The following is an 11,099-nucleotide window of genomic DNA, read 5'->3' as shown; positions in this document are numbered from 1 at the left end:
CCCTGGCGTGAATCCCTGTCCTCGCTCTCAACCTTTTCTCCCTGTCACCATGACTGTAAATATTTCGTTCACGGCGACACAATCGCTCTTTCGATCTGACACGTGTTAGAATCGAGTAAATACGCGGCGTTTAACAGGAATGTTGTTGCAACAAGATGGATGCGTGTATGTCTTCATCTCCCTCCCAGAAAAACCTACAGCATTACAGCTATGACAAGAATCTACTTTATCACTGCAAACTATGGGACGCATCCAAGACAACACCTGGCTTTTATTGGATTCTGCCTGATATGGTTAAAGGCTTGTTCAGCCACCATCTCATCGAAAAATCAATACAAAGTATGCACGCCCTTAAACTGAGATTAGGCTTTCTGCACACACACAGAAAAGACACACCTTCGAACCACATTAAAAAATGTTGGCAGAGTCCACAGTCCTCCTCACGTCCAAACCACAACATAAAAAGGCAGTTATTTTTAAATTGTGTTGTTTTTTCCGGCGTTCGGTGAACTGATTTTGACAAGTTTTGCTGCCTTCAAATCCTATGACTTAGAGGAGTAGCTCAACATTTTAGGAAGTTAATGTTTTTTTTATCTTTCTTGCTGAGAGGTAGATGACACGACAGCCTGACACAGTTAGCTTAGCTTAGCACAAAGACTGGAAACAAGGAGGCAGTAAGCCTGGCTCTATCTAAAGATAAAAAAAGCCGCCCACCAGCATCCTTAAGATCACTCATCAGTTATCTTGTTTGTTTGATCTGTACAAAACCCAAACTGTAAAAATGACTCATTGCACTTTTATGTGGTCACGTGACTATTTCTTGGCCAGCTGCAGTGACTTCCTTTTCATCTACACTTTGATTCTGAGAGATGCAGGATTTTGTTTGCTTCAGACAGAGCTAGGGTGGCTGCTTCCCCCAGTTTACAGTCTATTTGCTAAGCTAAGCTAATTGGCTGTGGCCTGTAGCTTCATGTGTCGGCCGGGGTGATTTAAATGCTGGAGGTCACGAATTGGACTTGATGGGAGCGCCACCAGGTGCTGTCGTGATTGATGACTGACAGGTGCTCACAGGCTACGTCCTCTTACAGCTTTGCAAACGCTTCCTGGCTGCACCTGATGGGACCAACGCTTTCACTCATGGGATGTGTGCTCCTGGATTTCAAAGCGGACCAACATGGCGGCTGGTTTGGAATCTATCTCTTCCTAATAAATGCTGAAAAAGACAGTTTTTCAGTTTTACCCGCCAGTGTTCACCTGTGGTAGTACTGTTGGTGCCGCTGTCACATGGGCAGTGTTAGCAGCCTGGCTACTGTCCAAAGCAAAAATACAACCGCAAGAATCCCAATTTGACCTCGAAACCCTGATCTCAGTTCGATGAAAAGGTGGAGTAAAACACCCGGTTGTATTAATAAGTAGGCAGGTTCTGTTAATTACTGATCTAGTGGAAAGAAAGCAGCTATCGAACCAGCTTGAGTACCGATGGTAAGGGGAACCACACATATCAATGGGGGAACCAACTTTGATGCAACACCGGGACTCTCATTCAAGTTCAGGCTTGTTCTACCTCGGTTACTATCACTTTTTCCACACATATTTCTTCAAATATTTCCACAGATATTCCAGTTGTTCCATCGTTACCTGGGGATAGTGATCAGGGAAAACGATGCCTCTTCCTGTTTTGGTCGCGCAATGACAGACTAAGTTAGACATAAGTTAAAACAACAAAGTTGTCGATTGGCTGTTTAAGTAGTTTATTGAAAGGTGTTTCTGTGAAACATTAAAGGCAAGAAGAAGCCATGGGGTTTACTGAACCTGTCTTCATTTTATATTGACAACAGCTCGTTTCAAAGGTTTTTGAGAGTGTCCAGAGGTGGCGAGTGGTGCTGGACGCCCCTGATTTGTATAACGTAGCCTAGACCTCAACTTTATTCAAATGAGGAGTGGCCAACGTGATACCCCGTCCCTTCACTGCACAGCTGCTTACATTAACAATAAATGGGAAGCATGGAAATGATGTATCTATGGACACCTACCATAACTATAACAAGAAAGCAAAATAGTTCATTCCTCAAAATGTCAAACTATTCCTTTAAAAAGAGACTACTGCTACCTGTGGTGGCTTGATAGTCGTAGTTCACCATTTTTCTGTTACAGCTCAATCTTTTCCACCAGCAGTGCATGTAGTCAGAAGTGCTCTTGACAGATTCTCCCATGTCAACATCCAAGACTAACACCTCTCCTAGAGGTTACTCGCTCGACAAGCTTCAAAGCTGTCAGAGTAGAGTGGAAGTGCTAGACGCAACAAATTTCCTTCCTCCTCTGACACAAACCCCCAGTGTTTCTGACCCGTCTCTGTCTGTCACTGCCTCTCCATGGAGACACACCACTTTTGTCAACATGAAAGTGTGACCTCCCGTTCCTACCTCTCGAACTCTGACTTTTCCCACTTTCGCCCCCGAGATGGAGCAGAGGGGAATGGCGCTCCCATCCTGTCATTATTCCGATCGTCCCCCCTCCTTTCCTTTCCTTTTCTTTCCTCAGCTCCCCCTTTTCTCCATCCCTCCCTTTCCCCTTTTTCTTCCTCTCTGTGTAACGTATCATCTGCTTTCCTGACTTCCTCCAGTTTTTCCCAGTGTCCTGGTGCATGTTTCACACATTCCCAGTGTTGTGTAAAGGAAGGTCTTTCCCTTGCCGATTCTCTGACTACACTTTCTATTTATTTAAGGGATCTTTTTTGCTGTTAACCTTCCTACAGTCACATATAATGGAATATACTGCAAAAACAATTATGTCATGCGCTCGAGCTGATGGAGGATGAGCTGGTGGATGGACATCTGTACATGTTAGCTTGGAGAAATTGCCCTCTGGAGGTCGTGCAATGCAAGTGCATGGCTTAATGCTAACAGTTTCGTGTGTGTACATTTCCAATCATAATTCATGCCTTTAAATTTTTTGCAAGAGGTGATTAAGACTCGCCTTCTTCAGTTATGTTCTTTCCTCTTATTTTGGCCTCTTGCACCCAGCTTGAGGTTGAAATGTCCCTATTTTGATTTAGAAAATGTGCATGATCAGATATTCTACTGTCGAAATTCTCTATAAAGAAGTGAAGTGACTGAAGCTACTGGAGCAGAAACAGCAATCATCATATTCCATCATTTCGACAAACATGCCGCTGCACGTCGCATCCTTGTGTGAACGAGCTTTGTATCCTGGGAAACCGTGATTGCTTCGAAAACCTTCAGCAGGGGGTGTGGTAACGCTGTGACCGTTGGCTGTTGGCAAATTACCTGGGTGGATTTTCCACAAATGGTTGATGAACGAGTTCTTGTTTTTTTTTTCCTTCCTTTTACCTGAAGCTCCAACTCACACAATGCATTTTTACACACAAAAAGGCAGAGAAGGATAATCCACGCTAAATCACCTGCAGAAAATAGTTTCCTCAATCTTATTTCCCTATATTCATTTCACCTTTGCATACTCTACAGTCCTTGTCATTGCTGTGGTGACACGATCCGGATCCTCCTCTGTGTGATTCAAGGCCACATGATTGTCTGAGTGCCCCGCTTACTGAGGATACAAGAATGCAACTGAAACACCTTGAGGCAGACTTCGTGTGGACTGTAATGACTGCTTCTCTCTCACACACAGACATTATGCAATAAGCTCGAGGAGGAAATGCTCTCAGTGGAAGTGTACCGTCTGCATATTTTACTCACAGTTGCTTTGATACCGTATGTCTGTTTACAGGTTGTTTAATGCTCAGTTTACAGTAGTACACACTATGTCGGCACATACGTAGGTCCTGGGGTAAAGTGCAAACCTAAAGAGCAATACTAATAGTACTAATAATGAACTTACCATGTGAAGAACTTCAAATCAACTGTTGCAAAATGCTTCACAGAGCAAAAATGAAGACGAGAATATGAATATAGAAAGCTCATCGACAAATAAAACAAGATAAGATGCACAAACGTTCAATTTTCTGTTGTGACAGCACTGTGCTCATACTCTGGTTAGGTTCAGGCACGAAAGCCGCTTGGTGAGGGTTCGGAAAATATTACGTTTTGGCTTAAAATGCCTGCTTTTGTCACCGCAAACACTGCTGGAGATGTCCTGACTTAAAAATATCAGTTTTTGTTTTTTCGACTCAAACATGGCTGGAAATGATCACTTAAGGTCAACTTAAAAATATCCAGTGGAGGCACGTTTACACATGTTAAAAAAAGCAGTCTCAAACTACGGTCACTGGCTCTGCAGCCTTCTTGCCTGTAACGCCACCACCCGACATGAGAGTCAGGTCATAAACATGTACTGTGAACATGATATGACACGAGTTGCTCAAATCTCAGTATAGTACATGTGACACTTACAAATGTTTACAAGTGTTAACTGCCTACGTTTATTTCTGGCAACTGGGCTGCCACACTAGAAGACCTCAGGGATAAGGTCATTATTGGATCTGTCTTTTGTACATTCCCCGCCTCCAAGAATATATAAATATGATGAAAAATGAAGCACTACTTGATCATGTGATGCCCTGATGTCACTTACTCATGGTCTGTTGTTTTCTCCCTCTCTCCAGGTGAGCCTGCTCAGACTGATTGAGGAGTCAATAAAGAGGGGGAGGGGACTCAAGTCTTTCTCTTTCCCACTCCTGGCCTGACAGCAGCAGCAGCAGCAGCAGCAGCAGCAGCAGTAGTAGTAGTAGTAGTAGTAGTAGTAGTAGCAGTAGCAGTAGCAGCAGCAGCTCAGACTGGCCACATGTAGCTTTGATCGTTTGTTCTTTTGCCTTTTCTGCTGGGTCCGGTGGTTCAGTTTTGTGGCGCTATTTCTGTTGTAGGGTTTAGTTTGGGGAATGTTTGGGTAGGGTAGAGGGACGAGCCCGGTTTCGACGGCCCTGTAAGGGTTGGACCGAGGTGGCTTCCCTTTTTTTGTTCTTTTTTGCCGGCCCATCAGTTTGTAGTTAGTTGGGGAGAGTTAGTTAAGTTTAACTTTTGATTGATGGTCATGTTCTGTCTGTTGAAAAAAAATTCTTCTATTTTGGACCTCCTTGACTTGTGTAATTATGCTGGACCTCTCTGGGCCACAAGCTTTCTTTCGGGGTCGTAACAGCTATCTTGCTAAATGAGAAGTAGCAGAGGCAATGATGTGCAATAGAGTGCTGCAGGGATTAGTCTTAAGACGCGGAAAATAAGTTTGCATTTTTGCACTTGCTGTTCCCTCATCTCGAAGTCGGTGAGTGTTTTTAATGGGTTTTTGGTTAAATGCATAAAATAAGGTCTGTTATTAACACAAGCTCAAGAGATTTCCACGTTTTGTTCTTTATGTTTAAAAACAAGTCCCTATCTACTTCACCTGTTTAGGAGAATGCTGCAACGCTGTTTTGCTGGACTACAGATCTTCACCCGACTTTCCATCGGCATGGGAGTGAGTAGATAATGCTTGAATTCTCATTTTTGGGTGAACTTTTCCTTTAAACAAAGGTCAGACCTCAGAACCATTCATCCACCTGCTTCCTCATATTTCAGTCAGTTTTGTTCGCTCCTGGTTATGTGATATCTGCAAAGGGACAACAAACAGGTTCACTGATCAGTGTTTAAATGGGACCCCTAATGACTGTGATTACCATCAACAGTCCCACACAGGTGGTCATACCTGTGATGATATGATGGATGCCCGGCAGTGTTTCATTTTCTATAACCGGCTCAGACTGGATGTCTGGTGGCGCAGTGGGAAAAAAGGAAGCAACGGTACCCTTTTGTCGCTAAATCAAAGGCCCCCACAGAGGGGAAAATGGCGTGCTGGGACCAAAACAGATGGCGATGAATCTTTAAATGACCCTTTTTCACAGCCCAGCGTGTGTCTAACACACGCTCACTTAAAGGTGGCCTTGTACGTTACCACAGGAGTGCGTATGTGTTTTCTGCGGTATGTCATTTCTTTGATGCTATCAATTGTGAGGCTAATGGACCAATTTTCAAGGTGTTGAGCTTTACACACCTTCAAAATGTGAGGTATGTTTGTTTGTTCATGTGAGTGTGTATGTTGATGTGTCCAACACCATCAATTTTCAGACCAATTTGCCAAGCCTTCCCTGGCGACGGAGTTGAGGTGCAGTTTGTTGATTGTTAAATCGATGCGAGGGCTCTCGTGGCCGTTCATTCAGCCTGAAGGTTCTCAAAGTGCGGATTCCTGAAAGGCAGCCGCGTGCCTCCGAGCAAAAATGGTTTGACTTTGCTGTTATTTCATTCATCACAGGTGTTTCTCTCCACACCACCGACAGAGAGAAAAATGATTATTCAGTATTCGACATTTTCCATTTTCCAATGCCCTGGAAAATAAGACGGCATGTTCAAACATGCTTTCCTAAATGGTAAGGAGCGACATGAGGAGCTATGCATTTCAAAGATAAGTGTCAGATTCCAAAGCTAAGTGCTTATCTGCTCAGTGTTGGGTTGGGAATGTGTGCAGGGAATTACATCTGTGTGAACTGGCTGTCGTGATGAAAACAGATTAGTTTAAGTGTATTTGTACAAACCCAACCCATCTGAGATTGATCGCAGGGATCATCATTGTATGGCCACACTTTCACTCGTACATTAGATCATGACAAGGGGTAGACATTCACAACACATACAGTTGTATGGTGGCCCTGAAGTGCAAATCACAACAGCAAGTAGAAAAACACAACAACAAATAAGAAATCACATTGACATTAATGGCTTACAGAAAACGTAGGTACTGTACGTTCTGCCGACAAGGATCGTTGCTGATTGGACGGATGCACTGTCTGTCTTTTTAACAGAAAGGAAAGATGCATTTTAAAACATGTTATACTGGATCCCTCTGTTATTATCTACGCTTGACTTAAACTGTCAACTCATAGTGTAGCTATGGTATTTCTCTTTTTCTATGTCCATGACACGTTCTAACTTCGACACACGTAGTTTGCAGAAACGTTTACTGCTAACATTATATCCCGGTGACTGGGCTGCCCTGCGAATTTTTTGTTTTTTGTTGTGGCGGTTTATGAGCTGTAGTTCTCCTAGTAAACACACCGACCACTTCGAGCCTCCTTCCCAGGCTGCTCGGGGTCACATGTCTTCTGAAACTGCTCTTCGCTGCCAGAGTGTCTCTGGGCTGGACAGGCGGACATCCTCACTGTTTTTAGAAGGTAACGGTACCAAACTGTGGAAACAAACATAATTTCAGAAGATACAACAGGCTAATCTTTAACAGCACATTAGCTGACTAACATCAAACTTTCTGTCTATCTTACTAATAACATGTATTGCCTTGATACTTCTGTGGCGGTACTTTTGAGTCCCCAGATGAGGTCTGCAGGTAGACCCTTGAACTTGAGGCAGCAGGGACACTGTAAAATGACAGTAATGTCAGACTGAACTGTTGGCAGCAGTTTCATGTCAACATTGAATTTCTTAAAAGACTAACATTCAATTTGAAGTTGGATCTAAGCTTTAACACTGGTACAGTATGTTCCTCCACCAGGCACCCCTCGCAAGCTGTTACTTGTACAAACTCTGTTTGAACTTGATCATGCAAATCCCAAGTAGTAGCAGCAAATGGTACAACCACAGATGGCAGAAGCCTTCCTTTTATTTCTGGAAGCAAAGTGGGATTTCTTTGCTTTTGGCAGCCGACTACGCTTAACTTTTTTTAAAGCAACTTCCCTCTGTGTGTCACGTGTCGTTCAAACTTTCCTCTGAAGTACGCACAGCAAAGTCCACTGTGGGATGAACTCTCTGTCCATTAATGATAGCATTCACCACATTCTTCGACCTCAGATGAGAGCAGATACTCAGACATTCACAGAAGTGTCCTTCCCACTCCTCCCTGGCCTCGGGCCCACTGGATTTGAGCCGAAACGAGCAGGAGAAGACAGGAAACTCACAGGATTACACTGACTGGGTCTGCTGGGTACTGAGCAGACACACAGACGAGTATACACAAAAAGAGGTGTGTGCCAAGGGGATGAACTGCAGGGTATGAAGCACGGGGGGTGTCATTGAGAAAAACAAAAACGTATCCGTGCTTCTCAAATGACTAAATCGTGCTCACGGGTTAATAATTAATGCTCTTGAATTACTAATTTGTGCCTAGTATTGTTTTTGGCATGAGACAGCTGCTATCAGGCCGTGTCTCGCTCTCTCGCCACACAAAGCCACTCCTTAATGTAAACTATACAGTAGCAGTAAAGGTTGACTGCTGCCTCCGCACACAAAACATCTAAACGTAGGACTTTCTTTTTTTCCCCTACGTTCCATCTTCAAACTCTATAAAGAAGTTAGTGGAGGCATGCAAACAAACACACAGACCTCTACGTTCGCATGTCACCGACCAATGTCTCAATTATTAATTATTAAATACCTGGAGGCTTCGCACAGCAGCGGGAACAATACATGAAATTAAGAATGGGCATGTCGATGCATGCGGCACAGCAGCAGCGACTTGATTGCTATTTATAATTTAGAAGGGACATCGTGCAATTGTTAGGGTGGTGGTGTGTGTAGGGAGGTTGAATCTGATATTTGAGTTTATCAAAATTATTATATTTACAGTATGCGTTAGTAAGAAGATACCACTTTTCACTGAGCTGTAACCGTCTGAAATGGTTGAAAACACACACAAGGGACACCTAAAAGATTGACTTCAGAAATATTGAGAGATTAATCAAGTTAACTGTGCAAATTTCAGACCAATCATAGAAGAAACGCGACTTTTATTGAGTCGAATGAAACATCGCTGACTCAAATGTTCACCTGAGATCATTTATCATCATGAACCTGACATAGATGATATATCATTCTGAAACAGTACTTTGCCTTAGAAATCACTACAATGTTTGGTCAATTGGCAAATACAACTTAAGATAACTATACAGTATATTAGATGAGTTGATGTTGTAGCCTGACATGCATGAAATCAGATATGACAGTCATAAATGAAAACCAATTACACGATGGGGAGTTGCGTGTCCAGTCCTGTTGGAGACGTTTTAATCGTGACAGCTGTTCCAACAGAGCGTACAGTCAAATATCAAAACGTGTGTTAATACCGTGAACTGAGGTTCAGTGCTCGCCGACGTGCAGAAGAGAAAGCTACATGAAGTGTGTGTTTCCCATACACAGTGACATGAAGAGACATGTAACAGAATGAGTGTAATAAGTCCAGACGCTGAACGAGTTCTGCTGCATCACCCCCGAAAAAACATGAATTTGAATTATATCAGGTCATATTGTAGCCTGACAGAGTGTGACATCAGATATCTGGATGTCGGGTCAGGTCATGAACGAGTTACATGATGCCTGAATATCATAGCCAGACAAGTAGGGACACAGTTACTGATTGTATGTGAAATAATATCCATGCGTTTGTCCTACTGCAAAGTGTCTTTTTGTGTCCAGCAGCACGTGAGTGATCGGCACAAAGTAAAAAGAAAACTCCACTATCCAAGGAACTTTGCATAACTTTGTAAAAATAATTTATATATTTTAAAGGGCAAATCATGTCAGCCATCAACACTGCGTCCTCTCTGACCAATGACGGGAACTCTGCCTGTCAGTGTAAACAACAGGTGGCAATTTCCCACATGGAGGCCCAGGATCAGCATCAGCTCAGTGACCAGTGATCATGATGCGCTATGCGCAAAAAACATGATGAGAGACAGCTTGAAAATGTCTGTCTCACACCAGAAACAACATTAAGAGCATCAACAGTAAATTGAGAGCACAAATTAGTAATTTAAGAAAAACATAACCTCCTTGGTGGAGGAAATAAGTCCTAAAAAGAAACGTTTTTTCACATTGGTAAACGTTTATTGCTCAACGTTTGCAGCAGTAGATTGTTCTTTGTGCACCACTCTGCAAGATTGTTGTTTTCCTGATTTCCTTTGTAATGCGACCGATGATGGTGGTGTTGTCCACATACTTGACAAGAGAGTTGATGTCTGGGAGTGCAGTCATGGATGTACAATGTAAACAGGAGGCTGAGCACACAGGCCGGTAGGGGGCTCCGGTGATGAGCGCCAAAGTGGAGGAGGCTTGACGGCCAATCTGAACTGTCTGGAGTCTGTTTGTGAGGAAGTCCAATATGCAGGTGCAGAGTGTTGTACTCAAGCCCAGAGTGAGGTTTTCCAATCAGCTTCATGGGTGTGATTGTGATGAATGCTGAGCTGAAATAGACAAACAGCATTCTGTTGTAGGTGTTTTTCTCTGCATCATCCTCTCCATTGGGGATTTCACAGACTCCTCCTAATATGTTTGAGGAGGTCTAGTACAAGACTGTTGCTGCAGGTGAAGGAGAAAAGAGGAGCTCTCGGTGCTGCTTTTTTAAAATGAGATTCATCGCACTCAGGCTTTTGTGTTTATGCCGGCATAATCACTCAATCATCGATACATCATTGCCTGAAGTTACTGGGTTAAACTTGGCAAAGGCGGGCTGACATTTATACGTGTTTGAAGTTAATAAAAGACGGAGGATCTGCCCTTCAGACAAACAAACACACGCCGGTGCTGTAGGCCTACCGGTCCATTAAAAACAGGCTGGGAACATATTTCAAGTCTGCCAGAATGACCCGTGAGTGACCCCAGTTCCACATGAGAACCTCATATATGAACTATGATCTTTTCCCTTATTAGAAAAGTCTTGTGGTGCTCCTAATAGCAATGTGACTTTCATGTTTTGAAAAACATTAAATCATGTGGAACACGGGAGGAATGTGCACGTTGTCCTTGCTCAAGGCTAAACATAAATACATGGATTAACTTATTCTGTGGCTCGTAGGTGGTGTTCGTTAAGCTGGTTGAATAAAAATGAAGAAATTCATTGTTTTAGTAAAAGAGGTCATATTCCAGTTGAAACTGCGATTGAATCCGCCAATATCAAACATAAATTAATTCATTCATTCATTAAAGGCTCAATTGTTAAATTATAGGCCAAAAATATTATAAATAAATGTAGGCATAAATTAATGTATAAAATATTAAATATGACATCACTTCATATTTCTGTTTGAATTTCTTTCTGTATTTATTTACATTTATATTAATTATATTAATTATTTATTTACTTTCTCATCT

This window comes from Pagrus major, chromosome 9, assembly GCF_040436345.1.
Source record: "Pagrus major chromosome 9, Pma_NU_1.0".
NCBI classification, from domain to species: Eukaryota; Metazoa; Chordata; class Actinopteri; order Spariformes; family Sparidae; genus Pagrus; species Pagrus major.
This window is presented reverse-complemented; position numbering follows the sequence as displayed.